General features: G+C 41.8%; 1 long non-coding RNA gene across 2 annotated transcripts in view; it reads right to left on the bottom strand.

The window, feature by feature from the left end:
• Positions 1–19,850, bottom strand: part of LOC147205991 (uncharacterized) — a 114,610-nt gene that overhangs the window by 6,406 nt on the left and 88,354 nt on the right. The window contains exons 3-4 of one of the 2 annotated variants that reach the window (XR_015100697.1): positions 18,731–18,784; positions 16,088–16,226 (exon numbers count right to left, since the gene is read on the bottom strand). This is a non-coding gene — a long non-coding RNA (uncharacterized LOC147205991). Of the gene's footprint in view, positions 1–16,087; positions 16,227–18,730; positions 18,785–19,850 lie in introns of those variants that run through there. The other variant, XR_015100696.1, reaches the window with a different exon arrangement.

Below are 19,850 nucleotides of genomic sequence, written 5' to 3'. Positions count from 1 at the left end.
GATTCGATACTGTTGTTTGTTTTGAAGTTTCCCAGCTTTGATCACACGTCAAACCTGGAGGAACGATTGTTAGTGTAATTCGATTTTAATGAGTATTCAGAAGCGGTGACTTGAATCTGTTCACATGGATGAGGTGGCAAAATATGCAAAATACTGTTGACATTACTCCCTCCAAACAGTCAACACAACATAATTCAAGTCCAAATGCAAAGTGAATGCAAAAGTAAATCCATTGCATACACTTGCAAGATGGAAACCAACATAGCATGTTTCGTAGTGGTTGTACTCTTCTTCTCTCCACCACTGGCTGCCACTCAAGCTGCGCTGAACTCATCTGTGCTTCTGCTTTGTGATACAACACTGCATGACTGCAACTTTCCTCACTTTGTGTCTTACTTTTGAGTTGTTTGGGAATTTCTATTTTGGAAGGAGGAGGTTCTCATTGATAACTGGCGGACTGATCTCACAATGACACGCTCATGTTACATGCCTGCGCTCACTCATGACTTTGACTGTGCTATTTTGAATCCTTCTTTACTATAATTGTGCAATTTTTGTTGTGATTTTTAAAACAAGTTATTGATGGTGAATGATCATATTGTTGATATACAGTATATCCAAAGTGTACCTGTGCAAAAGCAAACATACCTATTTCTTCCAACCAGGGGCCAAGAAAGTAAAGTGGAACCTCGAATTACACACTTAATTGGTTTAGTGACCTCTATGTAAGTTGAAATGTTCATAAATCGAGGTAATGTTTCCCATCAGAATTAATGGAAATGCAATGAATCCGTTCCAGCTACAAAACTAAGTCATACTTACTGTTTTTTTGTTAACCAGTGGGTGCTTTAAAATAAGTATAATGTAATAAGTAAAAAAAACCACTCATAAAAAATAAAATTTAAAAAGAACACGATAAGTATTTATTGATCGTTTACTAAGGAGGAGAAAAAGATAAGATAAGATAAGATAAACAACATTCTTCCATAAAAACACGGAGGATAATTTTTTATCCAAATGGTTTATTTTGGTCAGTTTTTTTTACTCTTTTATGTCTGTTTCTTTTCTAATTCATTGGTGGATTTTGGCAAACCGATCCAGTGAAATGTGTCGTTTTCTATGACAAAAAGTCATCACGTGGATGTCACAATGCCATTGAAAAGATTATTTCTTGACATATTTCTTGATTTTTTTGATTGGATTGCTCACGCTACCACCAGCGAGTGTTTTCTCATTTATCAAGAGCAAAACGACAAAGACATAGTGCCGACTTTGCCTCGCATAATGCAGAGCCTGGTTACATAATGTGAGAAAAAGCACATACTTGCACATTCATTTCTAAAAAATGGCTGCTCCTGGCAATTGTGATTGGGTGAATGTGTTGTGCGTTGGTGGAACTTATGTTTTGCGACAACATGCATGGGCGTCTTTTATGATGTGATTCCACCGATATTCACCGTTGGTTGTCTTCATTCAAGAGATTCTACATTTACTGTATAACATACACACTGAAAATTGTATTACCTGACTGAAAATTATTTTCGGACTTCGTTTAGGCTAACACAACAACCATTTGTGACCGGATGATCGGGATGTGGAGGTGGAACTTCCGCCTATATCCGCAACTGCTTTCCGCCTTACGTCACGGAGGAACACAAGAGGTTTTCAGTTTACAGCAATGCGTTATGCATGTTGCCCATGATGGTTGCACAGAGCGAGAAGAAGCTCAATGTAGAGCCATCCACTCGTCCTTGCTGAAACAATTTGCATACCGAAATAGGTCCCGAATAGTAAATACAGTAGTAAAGTAGTCCCTGAATAGACGTAATTTTTCAATGAAACCCAAATTGTTCGTAAAAAGGGACGTTTGTAACTAGTGGTTCCACTGTACTGTGCTTCAAAGCAGGCATAGAATGCTCACATAGTCAAATGAACAAAATGATCCAAGGGAGAAGGGGGCAGGCAATTTCTTATTATTCTTTTTGTATTATTTTCACTCTGCAAGTGGGATGGCACGGTAAGCCAATGTTAGAACTCATACTGCCATTTGGTAATTCTTAAACACAATAAAATAAAGCTTGCCTATATAGTCAGTTGTCAATTCGGCAGCAAAGCACACAACGAAAAAGAGGAACAGGCACTCCCATGGTCACTCACAAGTCAGTGTCTTACATAAGAGCATAACAGCGGCAACATGTTTGGTGCGGATTCACAGATCAAAATTTCATTATGTCTCTCTTGCGCTCTCACGGTTTCTTCCAGTCCACTTTCCACAAGTCGACATCCGGTTGGTCTGGTTTCGTGTGATTTTGGCGTTGTTTTCACTCCAAGGGAACTTCCTGACAGTTTGTCCTCTGGGCTTTCTACAAGTAGATTGGGAATGCCAGTACATCCTCAGGTCATGCAAATGTGGAGTGTCATAAATGTTATATGTGAGTTCCTAGCCAGAGAGTGGGGCGGCTTCAGTATGTCTTTATTTTTTACTGTCATTCACACCACCTGTTCAGGATCTATCTTATCTCATGACTCATCTTGCTGGAGTCTCTGTTTGATCGGTAACTTGTGTGAGACCATATAGCCTGGTAGTGGATATGCACACCTCCAGGTGCACTGATGAAGAAATGTACGTACGCAGGACAAAATAAAGATCATATCGCACTAGGGCTGGGTGGTAGTAAGCATGTCGTGTGGAACATCACATTATTGTGTTCATAGGTGCACGCTTTGTGTGATGGAACAGACAATCCAATAGTTTCCAGTCAGGGGAATATGACCGGTATGGGAATCCAATTATGAAACAGTTTAAGTTGAGAGACAAATCCCATCTCCACATTCAGAACCAAGAAAAGTAAAAAAAACGTAGTAAGATGACCATTTTTCAGTTAGTTGAGGATCATTAATGTGATGTCTTCATAAATCAGCCATCGAGCACAAAGTGGAAGAAACAATTTTTGCCTCTTTACCTTTATTCACTACAGTGTTTTGACGGTGCTTGTTGCTTGAATTGCGTACAATGCCCACAAAAATATCTTAGGGGAACAACCTGTTGCCACTGCTCATCGACAAAACTAAAGGACACAATCTGGCAGTGACAAGATGAAAAGCTGCACATGACATGTCTCTGTTATAAGTACTTTATGGCAACCTGTTGGCAATCCAGGAAGATCTCATTTTCTACAAAGTAATTGTTCTCCCCTTTGGGGTGACAAAAGTGTTTTTGAAGGAGAAGAATGAGGACATCATGCACTTGAGGGTGAAAAAAACCTGACAGCTATCAACACAGGGCTTTGTGCAGTGGAGGACAATGTTTTGACATTCACGCTCAGAAAAAAAAAATCAAGCACCCACCTTTTTAGTGAGGAAACTCAAAACTTAAACTTAGCATAAAATTAAGGTGGTTGACGTATTGTATACGTATGTACTTTGGTAATCAAATTATTTGCATTTGAATGATTCTGAAATGTTTTACTATTTCACATAGCGTTCGCTAGTGATTCATGTTACAGAGCTTTTGTATGAATGACACCCTCACACAAAAGGGCATCCACGTGTCATAAAATTATGCTAAATTATGTTTGCCAGGAAACATTTTTTTTTTTTTTTTTTGGTCGCTCATGTGCAAACAAGGAAATTGGATGATCTTGACAAAGAAAGTTTGCATAGGGAGGAGGTTGTGGTGGCGTGGGTGGTTCAATGAAACAGTGGACTTTGCTGTAGGGGGCCGCTGTTCAACTCCTGTTTCCAGCTGGGAATCCAGACTGTTTTTGATCTCCCGTGCTTTTGATAGATTTTACAGCAGGAGACTGTCCTTTCTTCACCTTCTGTAACTACAAATTCAACTTTTTTAGGAGTAAGTTGAAAAGGAATTCTTTCAAATGAAATACAGGTTATCCCGCAACTATTGCCACATCGATACCTCTTTGAAAGAACATATAGCTAGTTGAAGGGCTGCAGCTAGCAGATATTTTGGTATTTGCATATTCGAAGCGAATAATCGAGTATTCGGATCACATTTTAAAAGTAGTTTTGCTTGGTTAAAGGACTATTTTGAATACACAAGACAAAATAACACATTTCACTTCATAATGAATGACCTATTTATTTTCATTTTAGATCACCAACATTGTTTTCCCTAAGTTTAAACTGTGCAGAGCAGCAAAGTATATTTTCTTCACTAGACGCGTGAGTAACTGAGATTTTGGCCTGTGAGACAACTAAAACAGCACATTTGAGTAAGCCTGGCTTGTTAAAAATTGATCTTTAGGAACTGCAACTGTGTCAGGCTGTCAGCGCCGATTAAACTGCCTTTATATGGGGGCAATGTCTTAATGGCTAGCTTCTAGCCACTAGCCGCTCACACTGGGAACAGGTTCCCCATTCTACAATGTCAGTCTAATTACTGGTACATTGTGTGTGTGTGTGTGTGTGTGTGTGTGTGTGTGTGTGTCCTTATGATATAAGGATTATGTTGTGTTTATGGACTTCAACTATCCGACTTCAAGTCGCGGAGTCGAGTCAAGCTAGCTGCCACCACCACGCATTGACGCAAACAACTCAAACTAATAATAGTGTACATGGCACTGATGTTTGTGTATTACTGTACTTGGAAAGATTTAATTTTGAAGTTGGCATTTTCACCACTTTGTCATTGTATTACCATCATGCCTAGCATAGCAACAGCTAGCTTGACTGCCTCCCCAACCATGCCCACACACACACAAAAAAAACACCTCCCCAAGCATATATTATTTATTTATTTATGTTTACCGAGGTACTCGAATAACTCGAGGACTCATTTCATTGTTTGTGAATTGGTGGGATTGTGTAACAGCGGTAAAAACAAATACCCCCAAGACCACTACATGAAAACATATGACTCTCAATGACAAGATTCAGGCATTTGGCAGACAGGATATGTACGTGTAAAATGCTTACAAGGATTGTTTGGCCTTGGCAGAGGTCTTAACGAATATCTGTGTCATTATTACTCTAATCGCTAAAACAGTGTAACTTCAAAATTGATTTTGAACAATTCCCAGGAGAATTGATGTAAAATACTGCATTTAAAGCAAAAATTCAAAGTTCAAACTGTCAGCATAAAATCTTAAACCACGCAGGCAATAATTTAAGTAATATTCTTTGCTGCTACAAAAGTGCAGATACTGATAGATAGATAGATAGATAGATAGATAGATAGATATATAGATAGATAGATAGATAGATAGATAGATAGAGCAGATGGGAAGAAGAGGGCGCTCTGCTGTACAAAGGAAAAGCCTGGATTAAGTCATGAGTGTCAAGCGACATAGGTTGGATTTTTAACGAGTGAGATCACATCCTTTTTCCTAAACAGAGGAGGAACTCATCTTGGGGTGGACCCGCCACTATCTGTCTGAGTTTGTGCAACAAACGGGACAGGCAGCCACTCCGGCAGGAGGCTTAACACATGTTGGCAAGCTGCACACAACCAGAGTGCCTGCGTGTAAGTGTGTTTGAGTGAACCAGAGCGGGAACTTCATTACATTCATTAGTAATGCGTGTGTTGCTCATGAACATTTGTTGCTGCATGCACTGTCGCAAGAGATGTTGTTAATCAGCATTAGAGTCTGCACAGATTCCATACAGCGGCCTTTTCCCAAAGAACTTTGAAGGACACCGAACAAAGAAGAATACAACTTTTAGTTGTAATTTGAAGGTTTAAGGTGAGCTTTGCTCATCAAACACAAAAAACAGGTCATCCAATATCAACTATTTTTGTGTGTTTAGCTGACCCAAACAGTGAAGTGGAAGCAATTGAAAGGAAAACGGTTGTAGTTATAGGTTGCAGGGGATATTATTTCCCTTATTAAAATCTTTCTTGGAGTGAGACGGTTTGAAAAAATTTACATTTATGTAAAAATAGAATACAGTTAGGTCCAGAAATATTTGGATAAAGGATGCTTTGCACTTTCTGAAGAGGAAGAACAGCAAGGCTGCAAGAAAAGTGGCTGCAGTGAATTCCAGCAAAGCCTTTCCAGAGACGATGCTCAGCATTTGGTGATGTACTATGGATGAAACGTATGTTCCGATGCGTCATCTGAATCTGAACTACTGTCTTCAAGAGCGGAGCCATTTTTTCCCCTGAACTTTTAAAGCCCGTCTATTTCATTCATGTTTACAGCGTTACACATCCATCCATCCATTATCCGATCTGCTTATCCCACAAGGGTCGCAGGCATGCTGGAGTTTATCCCAGCTGTCTTCAGGCAGTCGGTGGGGTACACCCTGAACTAGTCGCCAGCTAATCGCAGGGCACACAAAGACAAACAAGCATTCGCGCCCACAATGACACCTGGTGTTCAATTAACCTACCATGCATGTTGCTGAAATGCGGGAGGAAACCGGCGTACCCGGAGAAAACCCACGCAGGCACGGGGAGAACATGCAAACTCCACACAGGAAGGTCAGGGCTGGAATCAAACGCAGGACCTCTGAACTGTGAGGCGCATGTGCTAACCAGTCATCCATCGCGCCGCCCGCATTACAAATACGACTCAAAATTTAAGCAGCATTTGAACACTTATATGGCTGGTGAGAGCTGATCTATGTCAGCCTTGAGATTTCCTTCCAAATGTAGTACTGTACAGATTGACTTTGAAATCTTTATATTGGAGCTCGTGTGATTGATGGCATTTTGACTAATCGTGATGGGCAATACCAGAAAATTTTGCTGACTTTTTGGGCAATTTTTTTTCAATTCCAATAACAATACTGATCATTTTTGTGATTATTTTATTATTTATTTATGTATTGAGGAATTTTTTTGTTACCAGATCTGCGTCCTCAGTCAGAAAAGTCACAGCAGATCACAGTGCTCTGAATAAGCGAATGGTAAATTTCATCATTATTGTGATTAAAAATCCGAACAGAGACGTTTTTAAGACGTTGGTTATGTTATTTAGCTTCTTTGGAGAGGCAAACAATTGGATACCCCTCCTTCCCTGAGGAAAACTAGAATGCTCCAACTCTCGCCCCTACTCTCTAGACCAGATACTATGTGCAAACCACACAGTGAAGTAATAAACGTCAGCATCTGGTGAGCTGAGTAATGATGGTGCCGAAATGGAAATGATCTCCCCCTATGGACATAACGCTGTAAAGAAGTTGGTTTGAGAGTGGAAGTACGACAAGGAAAAGAAGAGGGAGGTGGGGGCTATATCCGACAGAACATTTCCAGCTTGGATTGGGAATTGTCTTCCCTTGGACTGATATTTTCCTCATGTCTCTTGAGTAGATTTGCCTCGAACTCTTTCTCTCCATCCCATCCCCTCCCCTCCATCAGCCTCTGCAGACTGGCCTTTCACTTTGGGGGGCCCTCAGCTTCCCTCTCGGCTGACCAGGGACCTTTCAAGGTACCCTGATGGATGCTAATGTTGGACTCTTTCAGATCGTTTTACAGGCGGAGCCTTTGATCTGCCAGCAGGCCTCTCTCCACGGGCTCCCTGTCCTGAGAAAATGTAAATCCCCACCTTACAGACACCTGTGAAAAAAAACCCTGCAGAATGGGGGCACAGAGCAAGTTGCTCTAAAGAAGAAGAGAAGACACTCTATTGTGACATTAGGAAAAGGGAAGCACATTAGACTGCATTGGCGTGTCAAAGAATGAACGCAGAAGGGAGTGCTGAGGAAGGAGTGGCGAAAGTGAGACACCGCAGCTAACAAAGAAGGGAAAGAAGAATGGCTAGCAAAAGACGGCCAGACAGAAGGGACAAGGGAGAATGGTAATCAAGGCCGGATAAAGAAGTTGCTGCTAGGGCAAAACAAAAGCAAAAGTTTGACTAAAACAGGGACAAAAGTTCATCTAGAGACCCAGCGTGAAAGACAGGAAGAGAAATGGTTGTCGAGACAAAGCAAGACGGAAATGGCAGAGCAAAAATTTGGAAGGCCTGGATTTAGGATGTACAATTTCACTTGGTGAAGAGAAGAAAAGTAACTCAGAGAGACAGATGAGACACTGCTGTGGAGCTCATGTGGGTCGGGGTGGGGGGGCCTTCTGTTGTGGGTGAAAACACGTAGGAAGGAAGAAGTGATAAAACGAGACAAGTACAGTGCAGGCGACAGGGACAGCAGTGAAAGAGGGCCTGGCTGGCCAGTAGCACTGTGAATAGCGGGGCTGCTGTTGGACAGCTGGCTGCAGCTGATCAGAGGACAGCCTGTGGAAGAGCGCTTGTCTTCCTGCAGCCAGCTGTTCCGTCCGGAGGCCCGCAGTGACAGCACAAGGCTTGGAATTGATGAGCAGAAGCGCTCGATGGAGTGCAGTGGTGATGTTAACCTTTGTAAAGTGCTGCTCTGTGTTGCAGCTGGCACCCACTGTATCCTCTTCTAAGAAAAAGACAAATAGAAGAGGGGGGCGATGAAGAAGGATTTATACTGATGTGAGCTTCTTTACGCTCTCTGTCCTTTCTTCCAGTCTTCCCTCTCCTCCATTCAAGGGGAAATGGCATCTTCAATCCATCCATTTTCTGTGCAGCTTATAATGTTCAGGGTCAAAGGGAGCTGAAGCCTATCCCAAGTGACTTTGGGCAAAAGGCGCACTAAACCCTGGACACAGAGTGAATCCGAGGGCACATACAGAGACAGACAACCGGACATGGGACCTACTGTGTAATATAAAGGGCTTGGTTATGCCGTGATGATGCTTTACTGCGTTCGAAACAATGCATCTTGAATCTGTGCAACACAATGGAATCTCAAGATTATCAAGACTTTCTGGATGAAATCTGCTGTAAAGCATCAGAAAGCCTGGTGATAAATGTCTTTGACAGTTTCATTTTTTAATTCAGTTAGCACTGTGTGCGCCCCCCTTTCGTTGACGGAAGCATACAAGCACTTTAGTCGACATGTGCATGATCTTTCCTTTACCCCAAAAATACAGGCTGGACTTTCACAAAACCTGAGGATGACTGTGCTCAACAGGGAGAAAGGGTAGTTGTGCTAAGTGGTCCTGACAAATGACTGACAAATGTAATGGAGGCTCATATCTATCTATCTCCATTTTCCGATGCACTGTATCCTCACAAGGGTCACGGGGCATGCTGGAGCCTATCCCATCCATCTTCGGACAGTACGCGGGGGACACCCTGAACCAGTTACCAGCCAATCGCAGGGCACACAGAGACGAACAACCATGTGCGTTCAAACTCACACCTTGGGACAATTTAGAGTGTTCAATCAGCCTGCCATGCATGTTTTTGGACGTCATGCACGGTTTTCTGTTCTCAACGCACAAAGCAAGGTCCATAGAAATTGTTGCATGATTGTGTGGAAAAACTTGACAATACTGAGAGCAACCCAATCAAACCTCTTTGGGATTAACTAGAACAGGACGCGTGACTGTGTCCAGACACGCTGCAGACTTTGCAGTGCAGAGCACAACCTGTCATAGCTATAGTTTCACTTCCCTTGTAGTGGTAATGGACACTTTTGCTCAAACAGTTTACATGTAGGGAACAATCCCATAACTGTAATAATTCCGACCAGATTGAGTTTTAACACAGACTGTTTTAGTAGAATTCTTGCGGGCCAAATCCTGTCGTTTTCTGTAGTCTTCATTGCTACGTCAATGTAAGAGAAGGAGGGAGAGGGGGTAAAGGAAAGCAGTGGGAAAAATAAAGCCTCCCAAGGTCAATGTGCCCCTCCGCTAACAGAGCCACCTCTGATCTCTTCACTGATCACCACTTATGCATCCTTTCACCGCCGCATACTTCTAGGTGCTCTCGACCACGCAGCCCGCCGCCGTTTGGCGTCCCATCTCCTTCGGCCTTCCTGTCGCCCTATCAAAACATAAGTGATGTCATGCTCCTCGGCGCTGTGCATGGGAAGAAAACCCAGTCCAAAGTCCACAGTAGCTGCATCCTCCTGTCTGCATGTCTGCTCATTGTCAGTCCATCTGTCTGGTTGAGGCGCATCCGGCCATCCTGACTCCCCTGCGACTCGGCAAGGCCTCTGTGTCAGGAGGAAGGAAGGAAGGAAGAAAGGCCCGGCGGTCACACAGGAGGGAGGATTTGGAGAAAGAGAGGGAGGAAACGTGCGAGGGTGTCTTTGCTGGACTTGATCCACTCCATTGGAGTCTCTCACTATAGAAGGGCTGTTTGTCCAGAGACAAGGCGAAACGAAAATGTGTGCGCGCATGAGTATGTCTGTTTCAGTGTGTGTGGCTCCAGCAAATCATAACACAGAGCTGGAGAGCTGACTCCTGTTGTACTTTAGTGATGTACTGATGATTGAATATCTGTGTGGCCTACCTTGATCGAGTGTGTGTGTTTTATTGAGCATGCGCGTGCATGCTTCTGTGAGTTTACCGTTCATCAGAGAGTGACGACTTACCACAGTGGAGATTCATCATGTGCAGGGAACACTGGCACGCACATACGGACATAGTTTCCATCGCTTGATGTTTGAGCAAAAAAAAAAAAAAAAAAGACTCTAAATACTGTATATCAAGATTAGGGGTGCCCTTATTCTGGCCTTTGAGAGCCCCTATGCAGACTGTTTTACATTTCCGTCCTCCAACACACCCCATTCAAATGATCAGGACCGTTATCAGACTTCTGCAAAGCTTGCTGATGAGTTGATCCAACTTGGGCACCCCCGATCTAGATTGCTTGCAAAATATCTTTTTTACTTTTGCTTTGTCAATGGATGGCAGGGATTCAGAGAGAGACACTTCCTGGTGTGGCTAAAGGGAGTGTGTTATGTGTGTGTGTAGGGGGGGGGCATGGGGTGGGGGTCACATGCTGAATTCCTATGGCAACACCACAGTGACAAACTTCATCGTCATTGCCTGATCTGGCACAATTGCAGGAATTAAAAGTACCTTTGAAATCCCTCTTTTGCTCATTCAAGGATATATTGAGAAAAGCAGTGGTGAGAGACGTATGTACTGTGCATAGCAAAAGCTTTCATAACAGCCTACAGGTCTTCTTGTTCAGAGATTTTCATGGTGACTGGTGTTGATACCGTTCAACACCTGCGTTTTTCTCTTGAAGAAATAGTTCATTAAAACGGCAATGCATGAAGGCATGCACAGCACAGGGATGCAACCGTGGCACTGAGGTGTCCACAGACATTGTTCATTCTGAAACTGGCTGGTGTGACTGGTTTGCGCCTGAAAGCAAAATGAAGGTAAGTCGACCCGTGATCGGGGAAAGAGAAAGCAAAAAAAAAATTGACCAGGGTCAATGTTTAAAAACGTTGACCCTGATATGTCTGCCAAAAGCAGTTAAATCATAAATCAAGACATCACTTCCTATTGGGTCATTTTTGTTTTGTTTGATATCCAATTGTGTTTCTGTGTATGCAGCTGATAAGATTCAGAGGGGCTTGAAAAGGCACACCCTTGACTGCTCTCGTTCCGCCACTAAAAATAAGTGGTTAAGTAATGTAAAAAAACACCACTCTATTTACATTATGGTAAGTTACAGACTCTTGACTGCACAGTCTGCCTGCACTGTTGAATCTGGGTTAAATGACAAAGGGGAAGTTTCCCTGCCTGTTGTTTAGCAGTGGGATTGGAAGAATTGTTGACCCGCGGAGATATAGGCTGTGTTCAAATTCACAGGCTGCCTGCTTTGAAGGCCGCATTTTCGTCCGCATGACATCACTTCCGGCGTGACTCGAGCGCACGTGGTTTCAAAAGTCACACTGAGCCTGTCCAAATTCGCCACGGTTAATGCTATCCACGAAGGCTGCATGAGGAGGAGCCTTTGAAGCCACCAAAAGGACCCACCCTCCGAACTGTCTTTCTAGAATTTGGAAACCACGTGCGGTCGAGCCGCGCCAGAAGTGACGTCATGCGGCCGAAAATGTGGCCTTCGAAGGACGCAGCCTGTGAATTTGGAGGAAATTACATAACAGAGAAGATCACTGATAACGGAATAGCCTGTTTCATACAAAACATGAAGAAATCTCTGTCGAGCGAAATGCTCAGTTTTTGTGTGCTTATGTACATTTACATGTCATTCCTTCCTGATTGCCAACAGGAGGTGGTGTGTGTGTGTGTGTGTGTGTGTGTGTGTGTGTAGAGGGTGAAAAAAACACAAATCTCTGTGGGTGGCTGAGTTTATTAATGATTGGGATCAGAGGCGCACGTGGATGGATGCGTATGTTCCGCTAAGTCCCTGCCTGGTGTCACGCATCCCCTCTGACAATGATGCCATTGCCGGTATCCTCAAGCAGCGATCACACAGACAGCATCATACCAAATTCCAAAGGGATTTTTCTGCTTTGAGCTGAAAACACTTTTCATCCATTGGCAGCTTTAATCGCTATGATGTTTTTTTTTTCCTCCACAGCTAGTTCAAAGGGAAGAAATCATACGACTGTACTTAAACTGCTGCAAAGTATTTTCATACATTTTGCCCAACAGTGAAAGCCACCAGTGTTGGGATCTGTTACACAAGTCACACAATTACTGCATCTATTGTTGTTTGCTTTAATGTAGAAACGAACATTACAGATATGAAAGGATACAATTACATTTCCATGAGTATATTGTTATATGTTGCTTTCATGAATGTTCCGAAAAATGGTAATTAAATATTATTAAATATTCTTTGAATTTATTTGTGCAGATCAACATATTTAATAAAGGGGTGATATTAAATAAATGTACAATTTTGGTAAAGCAAATACATGCAAAAAAAAACCCTCGGATGTATTGGCCAATTAGCTCAATAATGGTTTAAACACTGAAAAAGTTGAAACCTTAAATTTTAATTAAATTAAAATACCAGAAGGGGAAAAAAAGAGCATTGAGTGAACTGTAAATTACGCTTTTCTGCTTTGAGTGAATGTCTGCGACCCATCTCAATTTAAGATGGAATCAATTTACACAGTCTTAGGTGAGAAAAATAATCAAGTAAAGGAGCCTTCATTAAAGCACTTCGTGGCCAAGGGAGACCATAAGGCTTCAAAGCGGCAAGCATATGTTTTGTTCATGCCGTTGCATTTCTATTATCTATTATAAGACAATAATGCACATGAAAGTAGGCATTACCACTCCAAGCAGAGCTAAGCAACACCAGCAATAGAGCACTTTCTCCAACACGTACGTAAACAATCCCCTTACCACCCAAATCTTAGAAAAAAAAAAGTCAAATGAGCTTGTTTGCATCTTATCACCAGGAAATAGCATTAGTCAAATTGTACTCTTGGGCTGACGCTTGAAAGGGATGGCATGGCAGTGGCCATCATTAGCCCGTCCCCTGACATGCGGCCTGCCTCTGATCCAGAGCCAGGGCTGGGCAGGAAGGCCGTAGGTAGGCAGGAGAGGGTGGGCAGTCCTGGGTGGGCTCCTCCACTTGGGCCTTGCTAATGGGCCAGCAGCCATCAGGCTGGTATGTCGGAATGTGTGCCGCCGCAGCTCTTGCAGACGTCAGGGGATTTTGAAAAAGCAGGACCAGATGATTGCAGAATGAAAAGAAAAATGGGGGCTACCTCAGTACACTGCACCACATGGCTCCTGCCTCAATCAGAGACCTTCCATTTCTCATCTTCTCATCTCTGAGTGAAGTGAAGCCAAGCGAACATAAACTGCAATGGTCTTGTTCTGCTTGGTCTGGTCTAATCTATGCACTTTTCTTGTCCATGGTTCCATGTTTCCTCCGTCTCAAATAGTGCAATGGTATCCCACATTGCCGTGCACCGATCCCGTTGAGAACAGTCTTTTCCCAGCACTTTAGCGCACGGCAGCTATTTTTCCCATGCTCTCTCATCATAGGACCTATTTCGGGGCATAAATGCTATTAAACCAGCTGATGCTGCAAAAATAACTCACAGGGAAGTTAGGGAATACAAATAAGATGCATTCAATGAGTACAGATCATTTCTCAGTATAGCCATGCTATTGTTTTTCTTTCACTGCTGTCCGTTCAAAAGGTTCTGCCACCACAACGTCTGTTTTTCGGACCATTATGCTGCAGCATGGCACGATGTTTCCCGTCAGAAACAATGAGCCAATCTAAAAGTTGAGTGCCTTTCTATAACACTCCCAGTGAGACCAACGTGATGAGGTGAATGGCTTTTCTGGTCTCCAGAAAAACCTGACACAAATAGTGGCTTTGACAATGTGAGAAGGCTATCAGGAATTGACGACATAAAAGTTGAAGATTTAAATAACCGGATGATCCGGAGGCTGAAGTATCAAAGTCCAATGATGAGACATCCTTTGTGCTGTAAAAATGACGTCCATGTACAGTGACGAACAGTGGGATGAACAAAAACAGGATACCAAGGAAATTGAAATCTGAAAAGAGCCTTTAAAGAGTAAAACAATGCTTTGAGATAAAGGGCTGTGTCGCCCGCGGCAAGCATTTTACAGGCTGACATAGTTTGAGGACTACTATTAATACCAGCGAGACTCTGTTGCTCTGTCCCCCAAGGGAAAACATCGAGGAAGTCATTGATCCTTCCCACCACCACGGCGAGGAAGGACACACTCTGTGTTTGCCCCTCTTGGTGACAAGGGTTATTATTATAGCCCCACAAGGCACCACAAGACCTTATTTCTGTTTCCAACTGATGTCGCGCCTCAAGAAGTGGCAACAAATATCTCTGGACACCATCTACTTCCAAGGTCCTGCACGTCTCTATGAATGACTGAACCATTCTCCGAACACCTGTGTCCTGACATCATTTGGTCTAGCTGCTCAAAAAAGTTTCAAGTTTTGTCAATTTTTTTTTTTTTTTAATGCCACAAAAAATTAAAGGCTTGGTGGACAGAGAACTATCACTTCTGTGTTATAATGGAATGTCGGAAAGAAGAAAACAGCAACAACATAAATAAATAAAAAATCTGAATATGGTGGATAGTGACCGGAGCAGGAATCAAAACTGTTGTGCTTGTTCACAGATCCTGTCAGCACACAACGGCGACACGCAATAATCTCTTTTGTTGAATTAATTGTCCACACAGACAAATGCAGCGCAAACTGGGATCTACAAATAAAAAATGCTTCTTGTTGTCCCAAGCTAAACTATACTGCTTTTTGATGATAAACATCTGCTTTGTAAAATCTAATCTGCTTGTTACAGTTGTGCTGGAGGCCACAGGGGCCTACTTCAAGTTCACTTCCACAGACACACACACACATTTTGTCAAGTGAGGAGAGAAATTTGAAGTACAGTCATACCTCGGTTTTCGACCATGATCCATTCCAGAAGGCTGTTCGAAAACCGAAACTAAGCTCTTGATATACATTGTGATTTCCTAAAATGAACCTCGTGCAAAGATTTATACAATAAATAAAGTGCGGCACATTGATATACACTTTTGGCCTACCGTGGTAAATCATTGCTGATATTGATAGCGAGAACTCAATTCAAATATGATTAATTATTAAAACTAATATGTAATTGAAAATTATTTGGCCAAAGGTGTTCTTTCAGAAGTGTGTCTTAAAAAAATTTATTGAACACGTCTGCTCACAATGGAACACTACATGAGGAAGCGTCACTTCCTCGTGTAAGGAAGGCGAGAGGAGTCAAGTGGCGCAGTCAAGTGCGCTCAATTTGGTCGAGAACCGATTTTCGCACAGACGTTCGAAAACCGAGGTTTGACTGTACTTGGAGTCACAAGCTTTTGTCTTTATGTCATCATTCCTCCGAGAACATGCCTAATTGATCCTCCTAAACAAATAATGTAATTTAAATCCTGGGAATCTAACTGAGGTGAGTATATGAGAGAAGAATATAGGTGGAATCGGATTGGCTCTTTGTGTTTTTGTGCTTTCAACAATAATGTCCAGTTAGATTTTTTTTTCTACAGCAATATGTGTAAATTTGATCTATGGCAACTGTGAAGGGTGGGAAAAAAATAAAATAAAGCCACATAAATGACTAAACACTTCATTTGGACCATACCAGTCATATGCCCTTAAAATGTATGATTCTGTATTGTCCTTGGAAATAATAATCACGTTTTTGGAATCTGAACCTGTTTCCGTTGGTCATATCAAGATTCAACAGGCTGACAACCGAAAAATAATAAAAAAATACAAACATGTTTTTCCAGAATTATGTTGTTTTTTTTTTCTTTGACGGCAAAGGAATATTACAAAAGGACCACTTACCCAGACTAGGAAGAACATTCTTTCGGAAACATGAGACATCACTTTCACACATGGATTGACCTCCACAGAGTCCAGACCTTAACCCAAATGAGAATCTGTGGAATGTTCTGTTGGAGACTGGAGGCATGTCAAAATAAATAAATAAATAAATAAATAAATCATAATGTTTTATACTTGGATTTGGGACACAGCTAAATGCAGACTAAAATTATGGTTTATGCTCATCTGATTATGATCTGGGAAGAAGGCATTTTTAAATTGTTTTTTGAGCAGTCTTGTTTTCGGGTCATCACATGACGCGTCACATCTTTAGAAATACACACTACATAACGCTGCAACCACAAACGCCGGTTTTATCACATACAATTAGCAGTACTGGTTTAGGTTTTGTCGAAATGTTAGATAAGTGCTGCACACTTCTGTTGATGGTCTGTGATAAGAGCTTGTGTTTAAGTGACATAAACGTACACTGTGCTACCCTATGTGAACCGCGGGACGATGCAGGTGTAAAGCAACTATATTTAGTTTCAGCATCAATGGAGGTAGTGAGGGCAGGTTTTTGATGATATTGGGACGGCAGTGATGTCGCGAGAAATTATTCAACATGTTGATGAATGGACAATGCTATCTATGTACAGTTCCCTATTCGTGTGGCTGGGTTGATATTTTACTGTATCTTCAAAACAAGAGAGGTGGAAGGATGACGGAAGAACTTTTATGGCTGCGCTGCAAAAGGACAAGAATTGCTCGGTAGTTGAGACAGGATGAGGATGGGAGGAAGGCAGGCAGCATCTGTGTGCGTGCGTGCGTGCGTGTGTGTGTGTGTGTTTATGCGTGTGTGTGTGCATGTGTGTTTGTGTGGATCAGGATCAGTTAGAATGGCAGTAAAGCAGATGTTTCCTTTGTTTGGTACTAGAACACCACCACAAAGGAAGCCTAACCTAAAGGATACACTAATCAGCTAATGAAGAGAGTAATCAACATATGTTAAAACTATCGCTCATCATACGATTGAAACAGAAATGTTGTGCTATGTTAAAATTGATCATAAACAGTTTGTTAGGACCATGTGGAAATTTTTAATTGGACAGCATTCATGACAAGAATTATGTTGAGATAATCATCATGAGGATGTCAGAGTTAGATTTGCTTCCTTCTGATGATAATAACAACACAGTACTTGACCAACTGCTCTTAGCTATTTAATTTTCCAGAGTGTTGCATCAGATTTTTTTTTTTGCAGGTTGCTCTGGTGGAACACAATGCAATCCCTGTGATTTTCTGGCAAGCAGGCCGGAGTGTACCCGCTTCTCCTGCCCAAAGGGACAGGTTCCGGCTTGCCCACGACGCAAATTAAAACAAGCCTTACAGAAAAGGAATTGATGAGTTTCACTCTTTTTTTTTTTTTTTTGGGAAACAATTTCAGTGTCCAAGTACAGTACTACCACCATAAATCCCAATTATTGTGTGAACCATTCTTAAAACGATTATACAAGTGTAAAAAAGAGGTGAAGCGCTAAAAGAAAAGAGAATAAACACTGAAAGCAAACAAAATACGGGAGTGAAGAAGAAAGGCGCTAACTTTTCATGACTGGATGTACATGCAGTGATGGATGTTCAAAGTAACTTGTGCTGCTTGTCTCGGAGGGGATACAGAGTTATTGTCAGATTCTTGGCAATTTGAGTCGTCAGCAATGAATGAGATTTCTGTATTTGTAGTCAACATCACACTCAAACTTTGGACATCGGTGGCAGCCTTGTTTGGGGGCATCACAAAAATAACTAAAGCAACAAAAAAACCTTCAGATGCTTACTGATCTTAAGTCTTGTGAGGTTTTCTGAGGTCTCATGTGACAATACGCACGAGGCTGCTTTGACCTCTGAAGTTTAGGGTGACTTTAGAGGAGAATGCTTGGTTCTTTGTATGGTTTCTCTGTGCTGTAAATAATTCATTATCTAAGCATGAACTGAAATTCCGCATCAAGTTTCGTGACACAAGGGCCTCGCTCAAGACATCTGTCTAATTCTTTGTGCCAAAGCGACCCAATATAACATACGCGAGTGCTCTTCTGCTGCTGCTGAACATCAAAAGTTCTGAGTCAACCTGAGAGACCGAGCACTTCATCGCCACTGCAGTTTTCCCCACAGAGAAATGCAATCTTATTTAAAGAAGAGAAAAAGTCACTTCTCACCATAACAACAGAGAAACCTCTGTTGACAGGAATCCAACATTTGGGGTTACCATGACAGACAGGGACACAATCAGATCATTGTGATACTGAAAATGACTGTAACAAGGTCATGATGTCTCGACTTGCCAATATCTGGGATGTATGCATCTCCAGCTAGCCACGGAAAAGCTCCATCTTACAGGAGTTGATGCAAACCTCAGCAGCTCAATCAAATGTTTGCAATATGCAGCACAACACACATATTGTCTTCACCACACCATTCACACAAAAACCATCCAACCTGCCGAGAGAAAACATTCCAGGATTTATTCTAAATGATCAGTCATCACAGTTTCATGATGTACAATAAATAAGCATCATATTTATGACACACACACACACACACACACACACATACACACACATATAATGTAATGTAAATCACCTTACCTGAAAACTCCCAAGGCAAATCCCGAGTATGTCGGTATAGACAGGATCATATTCCTAAAAGAAACAACACACAGCAGGAGGACAATGAACATAGTGGCGGCGTTGAGGATAAGTGATAGAAAGGGATGACATGTCAACTGCCTGGAATAAGCAGAAAATGTGAGCTGTGACATATTCTAACCCATGTTCTTCATTTATATTGATGAGAAATACAGTACTGAAAAAAAAAAGTTTTTGAAACTGCTCTTGGAAAATCACTTGAAGAGGTAAACAACACTTCACCCAAAGAAATGAAATCTCACTGCTGGTTTCGTGTGACAGTAGGACATATGCTCTATTGATGGATTATTCGAGTTTTCATTTCCACTCAAGGTAGGCCATCAGAACAAAGAAATGGATAAATAACAGTTGCTTTTGTACACATAAAGAAGGATCTTCTATCATGCGTAATCTCTTGCTACGTAATTTTGATCCTTTCCACACTCACAGCATATACAACATACTTGCCAAATTTCGACTTGGTGAATTTCTGTTTGGTAAGTGGGTATCTTTTTCTGAAACTGAAAGAAGAGGGAAAAGAGTGGCAACAACTTTCAATCAATATGGCGGCATTGGAGGTGTTGGTTGAAGATGCCCTGCCTTTAAAAATCACAAATCAATTTTGCCTTTTCTCTTTGTCAATAAGCATTGCTCATAAGCAACCATGGCTAGCACAAACGTTCTCTCAGAAGACCCACAATTATAAAAAATGGTTCATTGGACGAAGCTGGAAAGGTCCACAAAACACTTTCTAAAATCATGTTGTTCATCAGTCCATGGCAAGATATTCTCTAAATGAGAAAAGTTGAGCACTATTTCTACTCTCTCTATGAGTGGTGGTGCTGTAAAAAAGACAGAAGACTGAAACAGACACAGAATTCTCAATGAGGTGAAAAAAAAATACATAAGTGTTGCAAAAAGACTGACAGACATTTCTGGCACAGACTATCATCTGTGTTGACAAAGCTATGATGAATAAAACATGACTTCGGAATGGATGTCATGGGAGTACACCGCAGAGAAAGCCACTGCTGAAGTAGCTGGATAATCCGCAGAGCTACTGAAAAACAATTGCGTGGAC

This window comes from Hippocampus guttulatus, chromosome 4, assembly GCF_054856545.1.
Source record: "Hippocampus guttulatus isolate MCC_2025c chromosome 4, RoL_Hgut_1.0, whole genome shotgun sequence".
Taxonomy (NCBI): domain Eukaryota; kingdom Metazoa; phylum Chordata; class Actinopteri; order Syngnathiformes; family Syngnathidae; genus Hippocampus; species Hippocampus guttulatus.
The sequence above is the reverse complement of the archived record's forward strand: the minus strand, read 5'-3'. Positions and strand labels throughout refer to the sequence as shown.